This window comes from Protopterus annectens, chromosome 6.part0 (assembly GCF_019279795.1).
Source record: "Protopterus annectens isolate FY-2018-M chromosome 6.part0, PAN1.0, whole genome shotgun sequence".
NCBI lineage: Eukaryota > Metazoa > Chordata > Ceratodontiformes > Protopteridae > Protopterus > Protopterus annectens.
This window is the reverse complement of record NC_056737.1, coordinates 1,852,931,441-1,852,955,831: the sequence shown is the minus strand read 5'-3', so window position 1 is coordinate 1,852,955,831 and position 24,391 is coordinate 1,852,931,441. Positions and strand designations below refer to the sequence as shown.

The 24,391-nt window shown below is 41.2% G+C and overlaps 1 protein-coding gene across 1 annotated transcript in view; it reads right to left on the bottom strand.

Moving 5' to 3' along the window:
• The window catches only part of PYGO1 (pygopus family PHD finger 1), a 612,656-nt gene that overhangs the window by 34,455 nt on the left and 553,810 nt on the right, over window positions 1-24,391 (bottom strand). The gene's annotated exons all lie outside the window — the stretch shown is intronic.

The window sequence follows — 24,391 nt, the reverse complement described above, 5'->3', positions numbered from 1 at the left end:
ACGCTTCAAAGCAGGCTGCATGCACTATCAGTTCTCTGCACTGCCCTTTGGCTTATCTATAGCGCCCAGGGTATTCACAAATTGCCCAACTCCAGTCATTGCATTTTGCAGGCAAAGAAATATTCAAATATACCCATACCTGGATGATTGTCTAATACAGGCAGAAAGCCAGGACTTACTTTTGAATCATCTGGCATTTGTACAAAAGGTGCTAACTTGTCTGGGGTACACCATAAACAAAAAGAAATCACATCTTGTACCCTGTCAACAAATTATATTCCTGGGAGCAATCTTAAACACAACTTCCCTGATGGCTTTCCTCACGCCAGAGAAACAAATTCATTTGACAACTTACTTCAAACTAGTGGCCACAAAAACCCTGCTATCTGGCAAGGCAAATACTGCAAGCCTTGGCGTTCATGGCCTCCTGCATCCTACTAATTACATATGCAAGACTGCATAAGAGGAAACTACAATGGTATCTAAAAGGCCTATGGTGTCAACATTCTCATGATCTGGAAGCAATGATCCCTATCACACCTTGCCTACGGTTAAAATTCCTTTGGTGGGCAGAGGCCTGCCACCAGAACAAGGAACTACCATTCACTCTACCCCCTGCCGCCCAAACCCTAACAAGAGACTCATCAGACTATGCATGGGGGGGCTCACCTGGCAGGGAAGTGCATTCAGGACAAATGGAACCCAAGTCAAATGCACCTGCATATCAATCAAAAAGAAATGTTAGCTGTACAGAAGGCTCTGACAACCTTCAAGAACCACATTCTTCCAGGACAATTAATGGTAAAGATGGACAACACCACTGTTATGTGGTACATAAAACAAGCAGGGCGGTACCCATTCTTACTCTCTCTGCAGACTAGCCATGGCTCTGTGGAACACAGCCTTGAGCTACCAAGTACATCTACAGGCTCAGTTCCTGCCAGGAAAACTAAATACACTGGCAGACGAACTAAGCAGAAATCTCATGGACCCACATGAGTGGAAACTGGAACCAAAGACTTTCAACATGTTGAAAAACAAATGGGGGAGTCCAGATATAGACCTGTTTGCTTCCCCTACCAATTGGACAAATTCTGCACAAGGACTCCCCACAAACAAGCTTGGAAAGTGGATGCTCTGTCCTTCAGCTGGAAAAATCTATCAGTTTATGCCTTTCCTCCTCTGCCTCTCCTCTCCAAAGTACTACTAAAGATCAAACAGGACAAACCAAGGATGATACTGATTGCACCAGATTGGTCACGCCAACACTGGTACCCCCTATTGCGCAGTGTGTCACTACTAGCCCCATGGCACCTGCCTCAGACCCCTACCCTGCTGTTTCAGCAGGAGAGCCAGATTCTGCACCCCTAGCTTCAAACCCTGAACCTGGCAGCCTGGCTAATTACCTAATCTTTCTTTTACCATCCCTCAGTAAACAAGTGTTGGATGCTATTTTGGAGGCAAGGAGGCCTAGTACTAGAAAATCCTATGCTGAAAAATGGAAAAGATTCTGTGCCTGGAACCAAACTCAAGGGATGGTCACAGCAGCGCCCAATTTACCTCAGATTCTTCAATACTTATCTGAGATGCTTCACAAGGGCCTTTCCTTCTCCTCCATCAAAATACACGCCGCAGCCCTTTCAGCTCATTATAACACAGAACCACCCCTCTTTTCTCACCCACTGCTTAAGCAGTTCCTCAGAGGGGCCAAAAACGTAAGATGACCCAGGAGAGCCCCAACTCCAGCCTGGGACCTTAACTTTGTATTGTAAATACTCACTCTTCCTCCTTTTGAGCCAGCTGCAAGTGCAGAGTTAAAATTCCTTTCTTGGAAAACATATTTCGTTTTAGCAATCACATCAGCAAGAAGGGTATCTGAATTACAGGCCCTTATGGCAGTGGAGCCTTTCATCATCTTTCATGCGGACAGGGTGTCCCTCAGGATCAATCCCTCCTTCATGCCCAAGGTACTATCCAGTGTGGCTCTTAATCAATCCATTCATTTGCCAGCCTTCTTTTCTAATCCACAGAACAAAGGGGAACGGATACTGCACTCCTTAGATGTGCACAGACAACTTAGATTTTACTTGAACAGGACTAAACCTCAAAGGAAATCTGAACTGCTGGTGGCATTTGCTGCAGGGGCAGAGGGGAAGGCTATTTCAAAGCAAACCATTTCTAAATGGATAGGCCATTGCATTAATTTCTGCAATAAGCATCATGGAAAACCTATCACACAGGGGATTAGACCCTATTCAACCAGGGCTGCATCTACCTCTACAGCCTTTCTCAAGGGTGTCCCTACCAGAGACATCCTAGAAGCTGCTACCTGGAGTTCTGTACATACTTTCACCAAGCATTACCATTTGCCAATTTGCTCTAAATCCAGAGCTGGCTTTGCCACTTGCAGTCTTGCAAGGCCTTACAGCTGGTCCTAATGCTAAGTTCCTCCTCCCATCCATAGCTTTAGGAATCTACCCAAATGTGATGATTGCAACAGTGAAACATGAAGAACATAGTACAGTTGTGTACACTTACCATAAATGTAGATGTTAGAGTGTATTCACTGCTGCAGTCCTGGTTACCCTCCCTCCAGCCCCCTGACTTCTTTTGGCTATACCTCTACTCTCCTTTGCTATGCTTAAAAGTTTTTTGATGTATTTGCTTTATTGTTGGAGGTATAACCTTGTGTGTGTGTGTGTGTGTGTGTGTGTGTGTGTGTGTGTGTGTGTGTGTGTGTGTGTGTGTGTGTGTGTATATATATATATATATATATATATATATATATACACATATATATATATATATACACACATATTTAATTGCTTGTCATTAGGGGGGCACCTGACATCTGGGGCAAGAAAAACTGATGTAATGGCGTCAGCTGCATGCCTTATACCCCTGACTACCTGATGTCATGGAATATGAGACAGCAACTGACGCAGGACCCACGACTTTGATAATCAGGCCGACTGAGGGCTACTGCAAGCAGGATGACCCTAAATGTGGTGACTAACAGTGAATACACTCTAACATCTACATTTATGTTAAGTTTACAGAACTGTACTTTTCTCATCCAGGAAAAAAAAAAAGAGGTCATTGTTCCCCCTCTACTCGTCACTCATTTGACCTATTATAGAGTGCAGTGCTCCTTTTGGTATGTACCTCACAAGACATCTACAACAACTGGAAAGGCCACAGAAATACCTCACAAAGAGGATTACCAGCCTCAAATAGATGCCCTACGCAGACCATCTCAAAAAACTCCAGCTTTACTCCGTCGGATATCGCCTACTCAGAGGCGATCTCTGCCTAACATACAAAGCTATGTCAAACCCAGAGCTGTTGGACATACTCCATTTAAAGAAATTCCAATCCCTCCGAACTACATGCTTTAGGGACATAAACCTCGTCACCACAATAAACAGTACATGCTGGAGGGATAGATTCCTGTCCCAGAGACTTCCCATACTCTGGAACAAACTACCTATCTATATCAAACTAATCTCCTCATTAGCACTCCAAGAAAAATCTTGATGATTGGATGAGAAATAGGAAATTCACCTCTGGGATCACATCTGTGGCTCTGCTCGGCAGGGGCACAGGAAAGTAATTTTCTTGGGTGGCGAAAGCCAGGGTATCTTTTTGGTTAGGCTTATATAGGCCCTAGGGCCAATAGCCTAGTACCTACCTATGAACACTCTCAAAACAATATGTTCCCAATTACATCTTTTTTCCCTGTAAGACCTACAAATTCTACCAGTGCTGGTCTTTTGCTTAGGATCCCCATTTCCTTCTCTTTGCATATTCTCTGATATCAGTCCTTAACAGGGAAGGCAATCCATAGCCTGCAGTCCAAATAAATTATTGGCCTCCTCCCATTCTATTACCTTTCACTCTCTAATTTTTTGCTCCCAATACCTTGGTTCATTCGCCAGTTTTCTTCAGTACATTCTAGCCCCCTGTTGTCCATTGTCTTTATCCCTAATTGCAGTCATCCATATCGGCAGAATTGTCTTTCTCCATTCCTGTGTTGGCTTAGTTCTTAGAATACTTTCTGCAACTTTATGAATATATTATTCTGTATGGTTATTGTTATTCTCATTAAGGATTTGCATCCAAAATCCCAGTATCTTCTTGTTTCTTGAGCTTCCTCTGTTTAGTCATCATCCCTTTCCACTTTGAGTTACAGCTTTCTGCTTATGCTACTTATAGTAGCCTTAACTGTGTAGCTCTGAGCTTCCCCTGTTTAGTCATCATCCCTTTCCACTTTTGAGTTACAGCTTTCTGCTTATGCTACTTATAGTAGCCTTAACTGTGTAGCTCTGAAACACCCCAGATAATCCCAAACCACCTTACTCTATTGGAAGAATCGTCTTATCCCATTTGACTGTTGCTGTCTTCTCCTCCCAGATAAAATTATCCAGCTCTTTATTAATTGCTATCCACAACGTCTCCTCTGGTTGATAAAAACATGCCTGACTTGTGTAAAAAAAAAACTGAAGGGATTAAAAATATTTTGACTTCTTGTGGCTTGCTGTTCTTATTCATATAACAGAGCTTTTGTGTTATTTGTTTAGTCTCTTCCTCCATATCCTTTGTTGCCACAACAGAATCCTTTTTAATCCATAATCCCAAGTACTTTAATTTTATCATGTCCCCATAAACATGGGTACTGCTGAAACAGTGTGTGTGTTAGTACATAGTAATTGCCTTTTTTTATCTTCATTAACTTTGCATCTCAAAAAGACTTGAAACGGTCTCAAAATGTTCCACAACACTGAAATGTCCTTTACTAGTTTTATCAGGTATAAAATATCATCATCTTCAAATAAAGCCAGCTTTTCTAGACTACCATGCCAACTACATTCTTGAATTTCTGAGTCCCTTAATTTCATTGTCAGTAGTTCTAAATATAACACAAAGGGGGAAAGAGGGCACCACTGCCTGGTTCCTCTGCTCAAACTGAACATATCAGAGAAGAACTCACCTGCTTTAATTTGAACCTCTGATCCCTCATATATCCTCCTAATCAACTTTAAATTTTATCAGGGAATGCAAATGCTTCCATTGCCATGCTCATAAAATCCCAGCTTACTCTGTTGAATGCCTTCTCTGCATCAAGACCCACCAACAACAGCGGTACTTCTTACCTTCTGCTTCCCTTTGGATCATCACTGTTCTATTAATGTTTGACACTGATTCAAGTCTATCAATGGTGGCATCACCTTTGCCATTCTTTTATCTATTATAGACATAAACACTTTATAATCATGGTTTAGAATTGAAATGGGCCTATATGAAGCTGGATCTTATGGGTCTTTACCATCTTTAGTTTATTACAGCCACCACCACTTTCGTTCCAGGGTGTTGGTGCTTCTCCTCCTTTTAAAATATTCTTAAACAAAACCTTCCAGATCTTTCTGTTTTTTTTTCTTTTAGCTTCCAAACTTCCACAGCAATTTCTATTCCTGTGTACTTTCCTGTGGATTGGTTATACCTCACCATTTTTCTCTCATCTCCTCTTATCCTGTTAGTAATTGAGCCTCATCTACCTCTAATCTTGGCATATTTAATTCTTCCATAAACATTTCCATTTGTACCTTTTCTTGATTTCCATATTTCTTTGCTTTATACAGACTTTCATAGAATTTCCGAAATATTTCCAGTACCTCTACAGGACCTCTAGTTATCTTCCTTGTTATAAGCTCCCTAAGCTTGGCAACAACCTTTCTACTTTCTGTTGCCTGAGGTGTAGTGCTAAATGTTTTTGTGCTCTGGAGTTATCAAAAAACAGTTGCTTAACAGTTGTCTTTCTAAACTTATGCATATTATCGAGGTAATCCTGTATTTTCTGTTTAGCATTCTGCAATTACTCCTGTTCTTGTTCTGCGAGATTCCTCCTATTCTGCAATATTTTAACCTTTGTCAGTCCTTCAAAATAATTCTTGTTACTTTTTTTTACCACATCTCTATTTCTTATTTCCACCCTATTTTTAAACTCCACCTTAATTCTATCCCATACCCTAGCTATATTTTCAGAAGAAATTTCTATCTTCCCTAATAATTCCTAAATAATTTCCACTACCCATTCCTTAATTGCCTCTCTTTTTAATACATAAGTGGTAAAGCTCCAGTCTCATTTTTATTTCATTATTCTGCATTTTTATTTTAATTATTACTGTAGTGTGATCTGAAATAGTTATTGGATACACATCAAAACTTTCAATTAAATACACATTCTGTCTAGCCTAGTCCAGTTTTTGTACTTTGGGGACTATGTAAATTCACTCCAAACTCCTACTAATGAATTCACATCTTCCATGCAAAATATTTTCATAAATGTCTTCAAAACTCTAACCTCTTTTGTTGTATTTTCCATTCTACCCCCCCCCGATACATCCTCACTGTTGCAAATCAAATTCCAATCCCTGCCTATTAGTAATATTCCCTACTGACAGTGGATTACTTCTCCCAGAATTTTCTTAAACTCCACTTAGCATTTGTAGGTTGAATACAAATAGATGCCAGTGTAGTCATCCTCCCTTGCCAGTAGCACCTTAAAACTACATATCTACTATTATCTTTTTTCTCTTATCACTGTTGGAGCTCCTCTTACAGTAAAAGTACTCCCCTTTTTCTTCGCCCCAGGTATTCTGCTGAATAACCTTCCTGAAAACCTTTCCTTATCAAATTCACATGCTCAGTTCTTTATAAATGCGTCTCCTGTAGCATAACTATCTGCACTCTACATTTCTTAAAATACTTCACTACTCTGTCTTTTTTGTATACATCTGTGAGACCAGTTACATTTAAAGATAATATAGAAAGTATTGTTGTTATGTTAGGAAGTTGTTATTCCTACCTGTTATGTCTAACAGTTTTTTTTATGTCTGGTTTCAGCTTTTGTGTTACATGCATACACAAATTTTTGAAGGGTTGACCTTTTATACACTTGTATCTTGTACTATCCATTTGAACATATGTCACATCTTGTCAAACTTTTTGGTTTTAGTGAAAACCCTCAAACAAAATGCCTCCAGAACACCCCTAAATCCTATTTACTTAATACCAACACTCAAAACTATGTACATGTTCAAATATTGAAGTTTAACCCTCCTAATAGGAGGGACTGTCCCAGACTGACAGCTACACTCACAAACTTGGATTAACCTATAAGGAAGGTTAATGCAGTGTAGTGCATGGTAATGCCTGTGCATCTACTAAGTGCCATCTGTTTTTGTCTTAAATTTATTCCTCTCCCACATTAGAAAACATCTGAATGCTTTCAGAAAACATAGCCTAGCCATTGAAAGAAATACTCTGTTTTTATTGTCTCTTATTAGATTGCCCCCATACAGACACGAGAACCAGATACACAACTGCCTCTACTATTATATTTAGTGAACTTTATTTGCTTCCCATTAAAACTTGTAACTACAGCAAGGCAAGGGACTTACTCCAGTCACTCCCCTATGCAAGAGTAAGGAAAAGCACATCATTTTTTCTTGTATCCTGTTGTTTTGAACAGACTTTTGTTTTTTTACACTGCAGTACCTACATTTCTTAAAAGTGAACATGGAGAAATAAAAAGGAGGGGAAAAACAGGAGCACCTGTTTACTCTAGTATTTCTATTGCACTTGAAAATAACTGAGAGAGCTTTATTTTATAACATGCAGGTTATGTCATGCATTATAAAGGATACTACTATTAAGAACAAAATTTTGTTTTACTTACAGTTAAGTCTTCCCCCATAAATGTTCTTCCAAACATTAATGACATGAAGTAAGGTATATGCTTTGGAGTCCCCTGCAAGTCTGTCAAAGTCGTCCAATATTTCCAGATTTTATTGTTCTGTTATGTTTCATAAATATAATTAATGCTTTATAATTCCACATTTATTTGTCAATTTTTGAGTTGCTGGTTTTCTTTTGGTTGATCTCCACATCAGAAATCCAGCCTCTGTTTCATTTATAGTGTACTCCCGGTTCTTTTAGACAGCATTGTGCTGTGTTCTGTCTCTGAAACATTTTCCTTTGAAGTACTGGAAAAGGTTTCTTTTCACTGGCACAGTCTTTCTATGGGTTTTATTACCAGAAGAACAAGGAGTAGAATCTTCTTCTGTTTCACAGTTCACTTTTTGTTGAACAAACTTTTGTATTTCCTCCTTAGCATGTTCTGCATCAAATAATTTTGACTCTCCAGGAAAGAATACTCTGAAAATGGTTGGATACAACATTTTAAATCTTATGCCTGCTTCTCAGCATTCCCTGATAACTGGAAAACAGTTATTCCCCTTCAGCTTGTGTACAGTGAGTAATTATTTTGCACAAACACTCTTTATGGTTACATTCAGTCCAGTAAAATCAAAACTCACTAGCTATAAACATGCCATGTTTTGGACTTTTTGTGATCTCGTCAGTACAGCAAAAGTGGATTATTTTGACAATACTGGAGAAACACAGGGCTGAAAACACGAAAACCCAGCCTGATACCCATAATTATGAAAGTGCTAGAAGAATATCCCAAACATCCAAGCAAGGAGGTATAGATAACTGAAGAAACAGTCTCCTGAAGACCTACACTTAACACTGCCAGGAAAACTGTACTGATGACAGGACTGAGAAGGACGTAACTACAAGTTATGTTATATTTAAATGACAAAATCTCTCTTGAACATCTACTGTTAATGAGCATTTCACTCGACTGTACTTCCCCCATTTGCAGCATCAGAAATTAACAAAAAAACAGGCACTCTGAATAGCCCAAACAAGACTGTTCTAAAAATTGAACAAGGGATGTCATGGGACTGGAAGGGATGAGAAGCAACATACTGCAGCTTTTGGGCAGCACAGTGTAGACAAAAAACAATATTCTGTTAAATATTTATACATTTTCCACTTGTGCTTACATTTTACCTTAATTTCATGATAAAACAACATAATGTAAATGCACTGCGACTCCTCCTCCCTCAAGAAACTCTAATGGGGTCCATTTTGTGTGCAAATGCAACATGAATACAAAATCAGGTTGGACAATTGTTTTGAAACTCGGCGTAATTTTCTGAATTCTGAAGATCCTTTGCAAGTTCAAAGATGGGAGCAGATGGCTTGGCTGCCTATGGACACTTTTGTTCTCATCATTGTTATTTTGTTGCTTATACTTTGAGTCTGATTTGTGGGATTTTCTGTGGATTTCATGGTTAACCAGCACCACTGTAAACAGGTGATGTTTCCTCATTCCCCAGTGTAGACATTTGTGTGTAGGTGGTTGTCGTTTCCTCAATCCACTGATTAGGATGGTGATTTGGAGATAGAAAGAGCTGCTACTTTTTTACTTTTGTGCGTCTGCTGCACTGCGATGCTTATCTATTTTTCTTTTGGAGAGATGGAGAACTACAGAGAATGTTTATTCTTAATTTCTCTGGGTGTGTTGAACTGAGCCATTTGACTTGTACTTTATCTGACTTTCTTGGAACCATGTAGGGCTTTTAGTCCACTGAAGATAGTGGAACCATGTAGGGCTTTTAGTTCACTGATTATAGTAGATTTATCAAAAAAATGTGCTAATACTGGAGACTGTGGTTCATAGGCAGGTACTAGGCTATCGGCCCCAGGGCCTATACAAGCCTAGCCAAAAAGGTACCCTGGCTTTTGCCACCCAAGAAAATTATTTTCTGGTGCTCCGGTCGAGCAGTTTGGAGATTACCAATGACTTGGTTTATAAGTTCCATGATGATATGTTCCATGGCCTTGCAGACCAGGCTCATTAGGCTAATGGGGCAGTAGTTCCCAGGATCCGTGGTGGCTCCCCCTTTGTGGAGTGGGATAACAGTCACTGTGCGCCATTCAGTGGGCACAAAGCCTGAGGTGAGGCTATGACTGAACATGGTGCTTAGGTAGGGTGCCAGTTCATTTTGTAGTTCATGTAGCCAGGGATGTTGTCAGGTCCCATGGATGCTGTGTTCTTGGCTTTGGAGAGAGTGTTTTTTTTTTACCTGTGCAGCCGTGATTACAGGAACTTGGCATTCTTCTGGTATAGAGATGGGCCCTTTAGGGGGTGAGGGGGGGGGGTAAAGTTAGCAGTGAACCTATCTGCCAGGATGTTGGCAATATCAGTTGGTTCTGTATATTTAGTGCCATTCTGCTGTAACTCTGAGCAGATCAGAGTGTTGCCATTGAGATTCTTGACATAGCTATAGAATGCTTTGTGGTTGTCTTTAGAATCAGAGGTGATTTTGTTTTCATAACTAGCTTTGGAGGATTTTATGAGAGATCTCAGCTTCTTACCGAGGCTGACCAGGGATTTCTTCCAGTCATGGGATTTTACTCTTTTTTGCAACAGTTTCTTTTTTTCTCTTGTAGAGTTTGTTTATGGTAGGGGATCACCAGATTGGCTTTCTTTTTTTTTTTTTTGGAGGATAGCATCTTGGTTCTGTTAGGAATAGCACGATCCATGCACTCGTGTAAATGCTTATAAAGTGCATTTCTGTAGGATTCAGCAGTCGTACTTCTATTATCCGTCTGTATCGGTGTTGTGAAGTTAGCCACTTCTGTCTTAAGAAGTGCGAAGTTGGCTTTGGAGAATTTTTTTACGGTGGTTTCCCTAATGGGGGGGTGGGGGCGGGATGTGGATGACTAGGCTGATTAGCTTGTGGTTGGATCTGACCATCGAGGAATTGACCTCAGGTGTGGAACACCGGTCGCCCATGTTGGTAATGACCAGGTCTAGGATATTGCTGCCCCTGGTGGGATTGTGGATAAGTTGATCCAAGGTGTTGGAATTTATGAATTCCAGAAAACGTTGAGCAAAATAATTGGTACATAAGTAGTTTTCCCAGTTAATGGTGGGGTAGTTGAAATCACCCATTATTAGGGTGTTGGGTTGTACCCTAATATTTTCCAGTGTGTCAAGACATGAGGAGTGGGAATCCTGGGGCATGGTGGGGGATCTTTAGCAAGTTACAATTTGGATTGCGGTCTTGCCCAGAGTTAGTTGCACTTGGATAATCTCGGATGCATTATGCTGAGCAACTAGCCTGGAGGTGTGCATATCCTTAATGAATACGGACACGCCTCCACCTTTAGTGTTTCGGTCCAGGTTAGGTGGCCAAAAGGTGTGTTATGAATTATGGCCTGGTAATGCAGGGGTGTTCTCTGCAGCCTTCAACCAGGTCTCTGTTACTGCACAGATGTCCATGTTCTCCATTTTAAGGAGTGCCTCGAGTGAATGCATTTTGAGGTTTAGACTTCTAGCATTGGTAGCATTACCCTCAGATTTTGCTTGCTTGTACCGGTTACGGTGGTGAATTTGTCATTTGAACCTTGCTTAAAAAAGGCACTATAGGGGTGGCAAGAGCCTTATCCAGTATCCGGAATCCCAAGGGCGACAGGTGCAGACCATCTCTGGCGAAGCATCGTGGTCTGTAGTTCATGTCATCCCAGGCAGACAGATACTGGATCCCCTTAGAATGACACAAGAATCTTAGCCAATTGTTGAAGTCAATCATTTTGTCCTTGTATCATTCTGGGTGATGGCAGGATGCTACTCAGGACTAGGGTCATACCTGCCTGGGCTACAAGATCGGAGAGCTCCTCCATGTCTCTTTTCATGTAGTACAGGGAGGTATGTCTCAGGTCATTCACACTAACATGGACAATGACAGAGTCATATTTGTACTTGTGGAGTGACCAGAGTGCATGCATTGTGGTGGATCCTGGCACCAGACAGGCAGCTGACAGTAACTTTCTCCTTGTTTAGCCTGGTGAGTGGAACATCAGTGTGCCTGACTATAGAGTCACCTATGACTAGAGTGTTGGGTACGTTGTTATGCCTTATGGGCTGTAGTTGAGTGGCACACTGAGTTTGTGGGCTATGTGTTATTTGGGTTGAGTTGGGGGATGGAGGTTGCATGCGTTTCTGCTTTGGAGGTCTCTGTTGCTTGAGCAGAATTTATTGAGAGCCTCCTTGAATGTAGGTGTGTGTTTTGTGTTGCTATGTGTGTGTTTTGGTGGTGTATGGTTTGAGGGACTATGTGATGAGTGTGGTGTGGTGCAAGTGTTTACCTTCTCCTCTTGACTGTCTAGTCCAGTCTTGGGTGAAGAGAGCTTTGCTTCCAGTTTGGCTATATAAGTGCATCTCTCACAGGTTGTAGTGTTGGGTGGTAGGAGGAGAGTGTTGTCTGTGTAAATGAGGCAATTGCTGCATTGTCCCAAGATGCCCAGATTCAAGTAGACAGGAGAAAGCCCCGGGAGTTGACCCTTAGACATGCCTAGATAGGTGCTTATTTATTAAGTACTAAAAATTGTTTTCCTCTAGACAAGTGAGGAAAGTTGAGTGCTTTAGTAATTTGTAGCTTATTTAGTGCTTACGAGTTCTGAACAAGTAATGAGCTCAAAGAAACAGATTTGAGTGCTAAAACTAAAAAACTGGCTAGTTCTAAGGGAAAATTTAAAGAGCAGACTTTATGGCACTAGGAATAGTTTAACCCTAGCTAAGCGGCGATGCATAAAGTGTATTTTTTTTTTATATAACAGTAGCAAATGAGCAAAGTGATTTAAACAAATTAACCAATAAAAAAGCTAAAAGCTGAGCCCCGTTCTAGCAGTCTTCAATCGGACAAGTTCTAACTGCACACTCCTGCCACTAGGGTTCAGGGGAACCTTCTCCAAAATAAGATGATATGAATTAGTGCTCAAATTATACAAACAAAGCTAGATTCAGCAGGTCTGAATTTAGTCTATGCTACAGCAAACAAGGCGTACCAGTTTTAGAAAGAAACAGTTGAAATAAGCAGGCACAATAAACCTTTAACTAGAAACTCCCAGCTCAAAAGGGCAGAATCTACCCTCTCCTCCCACAAGAGGGCAGACCACACCTTCTTAATGTAATATAACTGGCCCGAAGCCCAAGTGTTTAAATCAGAACTAATACACTCTTAGAATAACAGACACTAAGCCTTCAATCAGCAATTCCCGACTTAGAAGGATGCAAGCTACCTGTCCTGCCACAACAGTACAGACCTTCTTAATGTAAAACAACTGGTCTGAAGCCCAAGTGCTATAACCAAAGGCTTAGAATAACGGTTACAATTTAATCAGGCTACTAACAAGCAGTAATAAATGTAATAAAGTAGGAAGAAACACAAATACATTAAAAGCAGATGAATAAAGTGCAATTTTTTTATATAACAATAGAAAATGAGCAAACTGATTTAAACAAATTACCCAATTAACCAGTAAAAAAACTCAAAACTGAGCCCTGTTCCAGCAGTCTTCAATCAGACAAGTTCTAACTGCACACTCTTGCCACTAGGGTGCAGGGGAACCTTCTCCAAAAAAAGATGGCCTGGATTAGTGCTCAAGTTATATAAACAAAGCTAGATTCAGCATGCCTGAATCTAGTCTATGCTACAGCAAATTTCAGAAAGAAACAGTTCAAATAAGCAGCCACAATAATCTTTTAACCAGGAAGCAGAGGATCCTTTCAAATTCTGTTTGCCATTACCTTTTATTGGTAATCAGTTGTGTTTAGTCTTGCATACAAGTTCACTGAAACCTGTACTAATTACAAAGGTAGTGTTTCAACATCAAGGTTCAGTAAAGTTTGATTCATTTTCAACTGTTGCCTAATGTTTTGTACTCCGACTGCAGTGCACTCACGTGGAATTTTGTTTTGCAAGATGTATTTGTCAAATAGTTGTCAGACTTGAGGAATATGGTTTCCTTTGGACTACGTTAAATTCTTTAAAACTAATGGAGGAACTTTTATTAGTGACAATGATTTACCATTTGTCTCATTAATAACAATGTCTCCAGTGCTTCATTTTATTTTGTTGGACTTAAAAGTACATGCAGTTTAACAACAATTCAAGTTTGTAATAACTTTTACTTATATTATTTTCTTTATTTACTTATTTGTTTACCGGGAAAGTCCAACTTGGACAGAGCCTATTTTCGGAGGAGGCCCAGTGAGAAACGCTCCAGATGCATGTCTTTGGAATGTGGCAGGAAACAGGAGCACCCAGAGAAAACCCACATGAATGCAGGGAGGAGACTCTGCACAAAAGGCACCCCAGCTGAGAATCGAACTGGAGATCCTCTTGCAATGAGGCGACAACGCTAACCACTGCGCCACACATTATACTTAATTTGCTACTGCTTTGGTTCTTCTCTTTTGTAAAGAGCTTATTGCTTAATCTCCATAATGTTCAAAGGTCATGAAATAACTGTGTTAGGGCCAGGGCCAAATTAAAATGCAGACTCTAGGTTAAGTAAATAAACATTAGAACCCATCTAAATATCAAGATTTTTTTTTTTTAATATTTGCAGAATCCAACTTTGACGTATATGCAAAGGTGTTTTATTCCCATTACAAACCGCTGAATTGGTCAAAATATTGGATTTCATTGCAGTCCTGCACTTATGTAAAACTCCCACCTCTAGTTGGATGTCTTGAATCTAGCAAGTCTACAATAAGTAACAAGTTCCTCATTTGTTAATGCCTTTTATGCCAGGCATAATTTGCCACGTAGATATCTATAGTTGACCATATAATCCAAGTTGCCCTAATCAAGAGTCATAAGTAAGGTTTTTAATCTTCTAAATGTTTTGTATACTTTTGCTGAACACCCTTAAGAATAAGTAGATCACCCCTATAGTATTTACAAAACAAGGAGTTATTACATTCAGTAATGCGTCGGAAAATAAAATCAGCATAATTCGAAACAAAGTTCTTAAAAAATAACCCTATTAATTTTATAGATTAATTTATTTGTTTAACATTTATTAACTGTGAAAGTCCGACTTGGAACAAACCCAATTTTCAGCGGAGGCTTGGAGAGAAATGTTTTTTTAAAGATTTTTTTATAATTTCAGCTTGTGTTGTAAATTTAAAGTTATTACACAAAGTAATCCCGAGATCTTTATTCTCAGTCCTAACTATAAAATCAGCAGACCCTAGTCTTAGAGTTGGACCAATAGTATGCTCCCACAAATAAAAGGCTCCACATTTATCCTTATTAAAGTGCTTACATAGATGTTAGATTTAACAATGTCATCAGAAGTAGTTACAAGAGACCCAAATTTAATGTTATTAGCATATTTTGCTGACTAAGCTGAAGTGGATGTTGGCATCAAAGAAAAAAACAATACTGAATAAAATATGTCCTAACATCCAGCCCTGCAGAACTCCCATATACAAATGGGCCCAGCTAGAGTTATATGAATTAATTCTCACCCTCTGTTGTCAGGCCTGCAAACAGTTTGGCAGTCGATGAATGATATATGGGTTAATCAAATGATGATACATTGTATTAATAACTTTATGTAGACCACTAGCCGAAACTGAAGTATGCAGCCTTATACCTTATCATGGGACATAACACAGCATTGCCCATACCATATCAGCATCCTCATACGGAGAAGTAATTTTGGTAAGTCAAGTCAGATATCTACATTTTTCTAATATACAGATTACAGATACAGCATTTAGTGCAAAATATGAAAAAAAACAGAAGTTGCCATTTTTTTGTAGTCTTGTACTCCTGACCATCAAGCCTTCCTTCCAGCATACTGAATTGGTCAATTTAATTTGCCATGTTGAGAGCTCTGGCTTTTCTCTGGGTTTCACTCATTCCTAAGGTGAGCTATCAGAAGTAGCGTTGTCATGAAGGGGACCAGAACTTTTTCTCTGCACTAATGTCCATTCACCAATATGTCAATGTAGCTACTTATCAGGCTGGATAGGCTATGAAGAGTGGCTAAGTGGCTGCATCATCCTGGGTCCATACATCTGATATACCTACTCCGCTCTCTCCCACACCCAGCTTTCCTTTCTTAGCTCCCACCTCCACCCGTTCTAGTATTAGTGACGTTTGATGCATTGAATCTTGGAATACTGGATCCCTAATGGAGTAAAAGGTAAAGCCACAGTTCGCCCTAAGGAGTCTATAGGACACTGAATAAAGGAACAGTGTTTCTGGCCTCTCCTGATAATGCTTGGCTTTTAAGATTGTGATGTTTTTAGTTAGGAATCTTTTTTTTTTTTTTTAACCAGTTGCTTTATAAACCTGATAAGACACATCCCAAAATGGGTCTGACCAATGCGGAATATACTGAGGTAAGAACTTTCTTTGATCTAGATGAAACATCTTTTGTAAATCAGATGCACCAGGTAAAAGGACTTCCTAACCACTGCTAGAATGTGATGGTCAAAGGCAAGGGAATTATCTACCTATGTTTCAAGGTCTCGCACCTCTCCATTTTGCAGCTGGATGTTGTCTATACTATAAGATGGATGAAGGACTTGCATTTTTTAACAACTTTTTTGTGTACAGTTCTTTAACATGAGAAAGTCCTAGCTGACAGAAAAGGGGACTTGAGGATACCATGTCTGCTGTCTTCCATAAACTTGGTTAGGCAGAGACCCCATATGTAACTTGAGATCTGCCAAGTAGATGGTGAACCATCAGCATCCTAGCACGGAGCACTGAGGAATATCACTGATCACAGTCATATTTCCTGACTATGTACCTGCCACCGTCACTACATGGTTTTTATCCCTTAACCAATTTGCTATCCATCTAACTACATAGGGGTAAATTTACAGTCCATGCAGCTTGTCTATTATGTTAGCTGGTTGTATAATGTCAGAAGTCTTAGCCAGATCAATGTATGCTGTATGGACAGCATGATCTACCCTTAGACCCCCTGTGATGATATAATTAACTTGGATCCCTTATGATACCTACCATGGATTATCAGGCTATGGATCTGTAGTATCTGGATTCAGGGGTGGGTCTGTGTTTGTGGAGAGGCATCACAACAGCTATGAGCTACACTTCTGGCACAAAAATAAACAGTTGCTAAGCTCAGGGTGAAAAGCTGTAAGACTGGGTTCACTAGGCATGTCTGGCATGGTTTATCAGACAACCAGGTGTATTACTGGGCCCCCAAGGATGATGTATTTTTCTCTCTGAAGACTATCTTTACCACGTGTTCTTTGGTTAGGATGTGGAGTTTGAGATTCTGTGGGCTTTGTATGCTTGTTTTGGGGGTGAAACTTGCTAGTAGGTATGCTTTCTCTACTGGATCTGAGTAGGAAGTGCCAGTTTGGATAAGCTCTTAACAACGTTAGGTGAAAACCCCAAGTTTCCTAATGTAATTAGAGCACTTCTAATAGTCTTTTAGCTACTGATGCTACTTTTCTTTCATGTGACGCCTTCCTATCCCTGATGGTGCATTTTTGGTCCTTCAATAGCTTTTAATGTTAACCGTGATGTGAAGTTTTTTTGTTTTGCTAAAGAGTTAAACGTATTTTTATTTACACATGTGGACTATCAGGTTTGTGTACTTTTACATTTCCCATTTTGTTTGGATCTGGTAGGTACTACCAGGTCAAAGCATTTATCTAGGTGCACAAAGAGTTCTTTGTGTTCAGCAGAACTGAAAAAGTACAGTTTTGTACCTACCATAAATGTAGATGTTCGAGTGCATACCCTGCTGCAGTCATCACACTTGGGTTATCCTGTCGTCAGGCGGTCCCGCAGTCGGCCTGAATTCCAAAGTCTTGGTCCGGCGTTGGTTGCTGTCGCTTCTTCCCCGACGTCAGTGCACCAGGGGTATATATAAGAGGCATCCAACGCCATTTTCTTCAGTTTTTCTTGCCCCAGATGTCAGGTGCCCCCCCCAAAAGATGGTCAGTAGATAGTACCAATAATAAAAGCTTAGCACAAACAAAACATCCCTCCAGCTATAAGCAAATACACCACAAAGGTTGTATCAGATTTTAAGGTATAGAAAGGTTTTAGTTAGGTCAGAGGGGATGGAGGGAGGGTAACCTGGACTGCAGCAGGGTATACACTCGAACATCTACATTTATGGTAGGTACAAAACTGTACTATGTTCATCGTATTACCCTGCTGCAGTCATCAGACTTGGGTAGAATCCCCAAAGCTAAGAATGGGAGGTGGAGTCAAACAAGGTTAGAGGAGGCTAGAAGGCCCTGCAAAACTGCAGTGGCGAAGCCAGCTCTAGTCTTAGAGTAAAGTGGTAAGTGATAGTGTTTGGTGAAGGTGTGTACTGAACTCCAAGTTGCAGCTTCCAGAATATCCTTGGTTGGCACCCCCCTGAGGAAGGCTGTAGATGTAGCTGCTGCCCTGGTGGAGTGGGGTCTTATACTAGCAGGAACTGGTTTTCCATGATGGGTGTAGCAAAAACGTATGCAATGTCCTATCCATTTGGAAATGGTCTGTTTTGAGATCGCCTTTCCTTGTGATGCTGTAGCATAGGATACAAAAAGTTGGTCAGATTTTCTGAAAGCCTTAGTTTTATCCAAGTAATAAAGTAGTTGCCTGTGAATATCCAAGGAATGCAGGAGTCTTTCTCCTTTGTTCTGTGGATTTGGAAAGAAGGTGGGTAAGTGGATGGTTTGATTTAGAGCCACACTGGATACCACCTTTGGCATAAAGGAGGGGTTAGTTCGTAGAGAAACTCTGTCTTGATGAAAAATGAGGAAAGGCTCTACTGCCATTAGTGCCTGTAGCTCTGAGACTCTTCTGGCTGAAGTAATTGCTAGCAGCAGGGCAGTCTTCCATGATATAAACTTTAAGTCAGCTGAGAAAGCTGGCTCAAAAGGTGGCAGCGTAAGTTTTTCCATAACAAAATTTAGGTCCCAAGTTGGTGTTGGCACTCTCCTGGGAGGCCTAATGTTTTTTGCCCCTCTGAGATACTGCCTTAGAAGTGGATGTGAAAATAAGGGAGGATCCGTGTTGTAGTGAGCTGAAATAGCTGAGGCGTGGATTTTAATAGATGAACTAGAAAGTCCTTTGTGTAACATCTCAGTTAAATATTGTAGAATCTGAGGCATGTCCGGCTGAAGGGTAATTTGACTTGGTTCCAGGCGCAAAATCTTTTCCATTTGTCTGAGTAGGCTTTCCTGGTGCTGGGTCTCCTGGCCTCCAGAATGACATCCATAACAGCTTGTGAAAGAGGGGCTGGCTGGTTGCTTAGGTGATTTGCCATGCAGCCAAATTTAAGGTTTTGAGCTGGCTGTGTAGAATCTGACTGCCTTGCTGTGTGAGTAGATGAGGAATTTGTGGTAAAATCCATGGTGGGCCCTGGGCCATGTTCCTTAGTAGAGGGTACCAGTGCTGGCGTGGCCAGTCCGGGGCAATGAGTATCATTCGAGGTCTCTCCATCCTGACTTTCAGCAGCACCTTTGTGAGAAGGGGCAATGGAGGAAAGGCATATATTGTCAGCATTTTCCAACTGAATGAGAGTGCGTCCACTTTCCAAGCTTGATGGTGAAATGTTCTTGTGCAAAATTTTGAAAGCTGATAGTTTTGGGGGTTGGCAAACAGGTCTATGTCTGGGCGCCCCCATTTTTGAGTTATCATTGCAAATACTTGTGGATCCAGTTTCCACTCGTGGGGATCCATGATGTTTCTGCTTAGGTCGTCTACCAATGTGTTCTTTTTCCCTGGCAGGAATTGAGCTTGTAATTGAACTTGGTAAGCCAGTGCTGTAGTCCACAAGGTCATTGCTTGCCTGCATAGAGGGTAGGAGTGTGTACCCCCTTGTTTGTTTATGTACCACATTACTGTGGTGTTGTCTGTCCTTATTATAAGCTGTCCTGGATGTAAGAGGTCCTTGAAGGCTGTCAGAGCATTCTGTACAGCTAGCATTTCTTTTTGATTGATGTGCAGATTCCTTTGATCTGCAGTCCATATGCCTTGAACGCACCGTCCTGCCATGTGTGCCCCCCAGGCATAGTCCGATGCATCTGTTGTCATAGTTTGCCTGGCTGGGGGTAAGGTGAAAGGCTGACCCTTGTTGAGGTGACATGCCTGTGACCACCATAGAAACTCCTGTTGAAGGCAGGGAATGAGAGGTATCATTGTTAGCAAGCTGTGGCTGTGTTGAGTCCATACGCTTTTCAGGTACCATTGTAATTTCCTCATATGCAGTTTTGCAAATGGTATTAGTAGTATGCAAAATGCCATGAAGCCCAAGGCCTGCAGAATTTTTCTTGCAGTGAGTTGGGTCTTTGTTGCCGTTATTTTGAAGTATTGAGTTAGTTGTAGTTGTTTGTCTGGCGTCAGATAAGCCATCTGGGCCGTTGTATTCAAGCTGGCACCCAGGAATGTCATATTTTGTGAGGGCACTAGTTTTGATTTCTTTTTGTTTACTGTGTACCCTAGGCAACTTAGAAGGTGTTTTACAAAAGCCAGATGTTGTAAGAGAATGTCCTTGCTTTCTGCTTGGATGAGGCAGTCGTCCAGGTATGGGTATATTTGAATTCCTCTTTGTCTGCAGTATGCAATTACTGGTGCCAGGCATTTTGTGAAGACCCTGGGTGCAGTAGATAAGCCAAAGGGCAGTGCAGAGAATTGGTAATGGGTTGAACCTGCAATGAAACAGAGGTATCTTCTGCAATTTTGTCTGATAAGGACATGCAGGTATGCTTCCTTGAGGTCCAACGTTACTAGCCAAGCTTTCTTGCCCAATATGGGAAGAAGCTGCTGTAGTGTTAGCATCTTGAATTTGGGTACTTGCAAGAAGGTGTTTAGAACTGAAAGGTCCAGAATGGGTCTCCAAGCATGGTCCTTTCTGGGGACTAGAAAGAGCATTGAGTAAAATCCTTGGCCTTGCTCCTATGTAGGTACCAGTTGATGGCTCTCATGTCCATGAGAGCTGTAATTTGTTTTTGTGCCTCTGCCCATTGATTTTGTGGCAAGTTTGGCATTCCTTTTATCCTTAGCAAGGTGTGGAAATGGAATCTGTATCCTTGTGAGATAATGTCTAGGACCCATTTGTCCTTTGTGACGATGCGCCAGTTGTCTATAAAAAATGCTAATTTTCCTCCCAAGGGAGCTGCCAAGAGATTTTTGCTTGGCAGTTAGAGGTTTAAGTCATTGTGTTTGTCTTCTAGTAGTTTGGGACCTGTCTTCTCCTCCCTTCTGTGTTGCAGTGCCCCATTGGCGAGGTTTGTAAGGGATTTGTGCTTGTCCTCTGCCCCTTGGGCGTCTGTATTTACCCCTCTGTGGTCTGTCAGAAGCTGGAAAGGACCAATTTTTTGCTGGCCAATTTCTGCTGAAACGTGGGGGTTGTACCTGTAAGAAATCTTTGACCGTCTGCATAGATTTTGCCTTATCCTCCATTTTCTTTAAAACCTCTTCTGCTTTAACCCCAAATAAGACATCCTGCTGTAAGGATGCATCTAGTAACCTTGCTTTAACATGATCAGGCAGAGTTTGTTCCTTTAACCAAGCATGCCTACGTATAACAGACCCAGTAACAGCTGCTCTACAGGAAACTTCCAAGGAATCAAATCCACATTGTAAAGTATGTTTGCCCACCTGTTCAGCTGCATGCATCAGATCCTGCATTTCTTTGAATTCAGACTGTTGAGGGTGCGTGCTCATCTTTTGTTTTATTTGAGACATTAGGAATTGCTGGTATTTCAGCATGTGAAATTGACAATTTAGTGCTCTCATAGCTAGAATAGCTGAGGTGTAAACTTTCTTCCCCCACCTATCTAGTGCTCTGGAGTCCCTTTCAGAGGGTACAGGAGTTTTAGCCATAGAAGCCTTAGCCCCTTTGGGACCCTGAGAGATGGTCTCTGGGTCAACAACAGGGCTTTTGTAAAGGAATTTGTGTGAGTCAGGCACTCTATAATATCTATCTGGTTTGGCTGGAGCAGGAGGCAGAGAATCTGGATTTAGACTAGATTCTAAGTAATCATCATCCACAATGTCTAAAACTGGAGGGATAGCAAGTGGTCTGTGCTGGGGGAGTAAAAGAAACTCTCGGAGCCTTTTCTTTGAGTCGGAGTAGTCCTGACCTTCCCAGTGGAAATGTTCCCTCATGGTATGTAAGGTTTCCCCAAAAGAATAGTCTTCAGGGGGAGAAGCTGAGGTAATGGAATCTTCAGCATCAAAATCTTCATAAGGGGGAAAGGAGTAATCCTGTTCCTCAGAGGAGCCTGAGGAAATGGACACTTGATCAGAGGAGGCATAATCCTCCTCTTGTCTAGGCCTTTTGTCTGGGGGGGGGGGTTGGGAACCCCTGATTAAAGAAATCAAATCTTCAGCCATTTTAAGCATCTGTTTCTTAGGCATGGGGCCTTGAACTGGAGACTGATGTGCAGTCTTTTTTGGTTTTAGAGGAGTCTTAAGCTTAGCATAAGATTTTATGGTGAGAGTAGTTGGTCTGAAGACACCTTCTGTAACCGAAGGTGTTTCCACAGCACCGGCTTCTCCTTCTGCAATGTTGTCTGTAGGGCCTAAAGAAAATGGCTGCGTCGGCCTAGAACTCTCTGCTTGAGAATCCAAAGTGGTCTGGGGTTCCAATTCTGCGGTCGTCAGGGGCTGCGTAGGTGCCTCAATGAAAACCGGAGAACTGGCGACCAGCCCAGCCGAGGCCTCGGAGTCTGGCTTGGATCTAGGCTGCCTGTCTTTATCTTTGCATTTTTTATGCACGCCGGTAGTAGTTTGCTCCGACGGCATAGTGTAATTACATTTCCTACCGAAGTAGTGTTGTGCGAAATCAAAGCGTCGCTTTATAGTTCGCTTATTGAACCTAGCACAAAACAGACAACCAGTGACGTTGTGGTCTGGGCCTAGGCAAGGTATACAATAAGAATGAAAGTCCTTATGAGGTATTTGCTTCCCACAAGAAATGCAATTGTTAACTTCTTCTGACATCGGACTGAGGCAAGAAAAGGTTCCCCAACTGGGTACTTAGCTTTGAAGACTTCGGACTGAAATTCGATTCGAAAATCTCAGGTGTCGGCCGACCGGCACTTGCGAACTGCTTCTGCTTCGGGCACCGCACGGCAACAAAGACTGGAGAAAATGGCATCTGATGCCTCTTATATACCCCTGGCGCACTGATGTCAGGGAAGAAGCGACAGCAACAGACACCGGACCAAGACTTTGGAATTCAGGCCGACTGCGGGACCGCCTCACGACAGGATAACCCAAGTGTGATGACTGCAGCAGGGTAACACGATGAACATCATTAATATCTTCACCCACAGATCTTAAGACAATGTCTATCTTACCTATGAGAAGACTTTCTCAGGAGTCAGAGAAGCTTGTCATATGTATATTCATAAGTATTTTAGGATTTTTTATATCATTACTTTAACAAAACACCAGCTTTAACAGTGCAGTATTTTTAGAAGAGAACTATGGGTTTTGAAAATTCAAAATTGGCTAATAAAACTTCCAGTTCAGTGTTTGCCATACAAGACTGCCAGTTCTCAGAGTTAAAGTGCTGCCAACTGGACTAGCTGCCTTAAGGACACTACTCATTCAGCCATATTACGTACAGTATCTAAAGCCTAATGGGCACATTCCATACCAATAAAGATGCTGTATCTAATACAGCTAAGGTGCCCAAATGACTGAATCAGAAGTCTCTCAAGTCTTGCTTCTTCCTCTGTCTAAAATTTTTCAACACTCTGTCAAATGTAATGTAGTAATGAAAACCTTTTTCTTCTCATTTGCAGGGGAATATTCATATTAAGTCTTACCCGCGGTGGTAGTGCTGCGGTAGCGTTGTCACCTCACAGTAAGACGCTGTCCGGTTCGATTCTCAGCTAGAGCGTCTTCTGTGTGGAGACATGCGTGAATGGCGTACCTTCGTTGAAGGTGGTGTGTCAGGGCTGGTAACTCGGCACGTAAAAATTAACTACCAATCATTAGCGGACCGGAGTTCCGCTGTGGCGACCCCTAACTGGGAAAAGCTGAAAGAAACAACATTCATATTAAGTCTTGCTATAAAAAACTCATGTAGAGTGACTCAAGTACCTACTATCAGGTTTTATAGCAATACTTTTGGTTATTTTGTTAAATCTAGAAGGCAAATCATTTACCCTCCATGCTCTTTAACTATGTGGTTCCTCTACCATCTCTGTATCTTGGTCTCGCACAGAGACTTAAGATTCTGAACTCTGCAGCCTCCTCCTGAAAACTTAAAGCTCCTGTATCCCCTTACCTAACTTACCTAAAGCAATACTATACTCCTTTGTTTTCTCACGTGCAAAATATGTGTAAATATAGTTTATTTGTTGCAGCCTAGAGGTACTTAAAAACAAATATTACAGTGTTTCAACTACTTTCCTCCACACAAGCCAAGCTACAGTTATTAAAGATACAAAATGCATACTTTCTAATCTTTCCATTTTACTGGGTTTTGTTCATCCTTTGCTGCCGTCTCATTTCTTTTGTACTGCCACACTCCCAGGAAGATAATAAAACCTGCCTTTTCTCCATCAATATGTACAAACAACAACCGGGAGTTTTGGGTGAAACTCGGTGACACTACATTTATAACTTAACTGCAGGGTAAGGATACAATGGACATGAGCTGGAGTAAGCTTCAA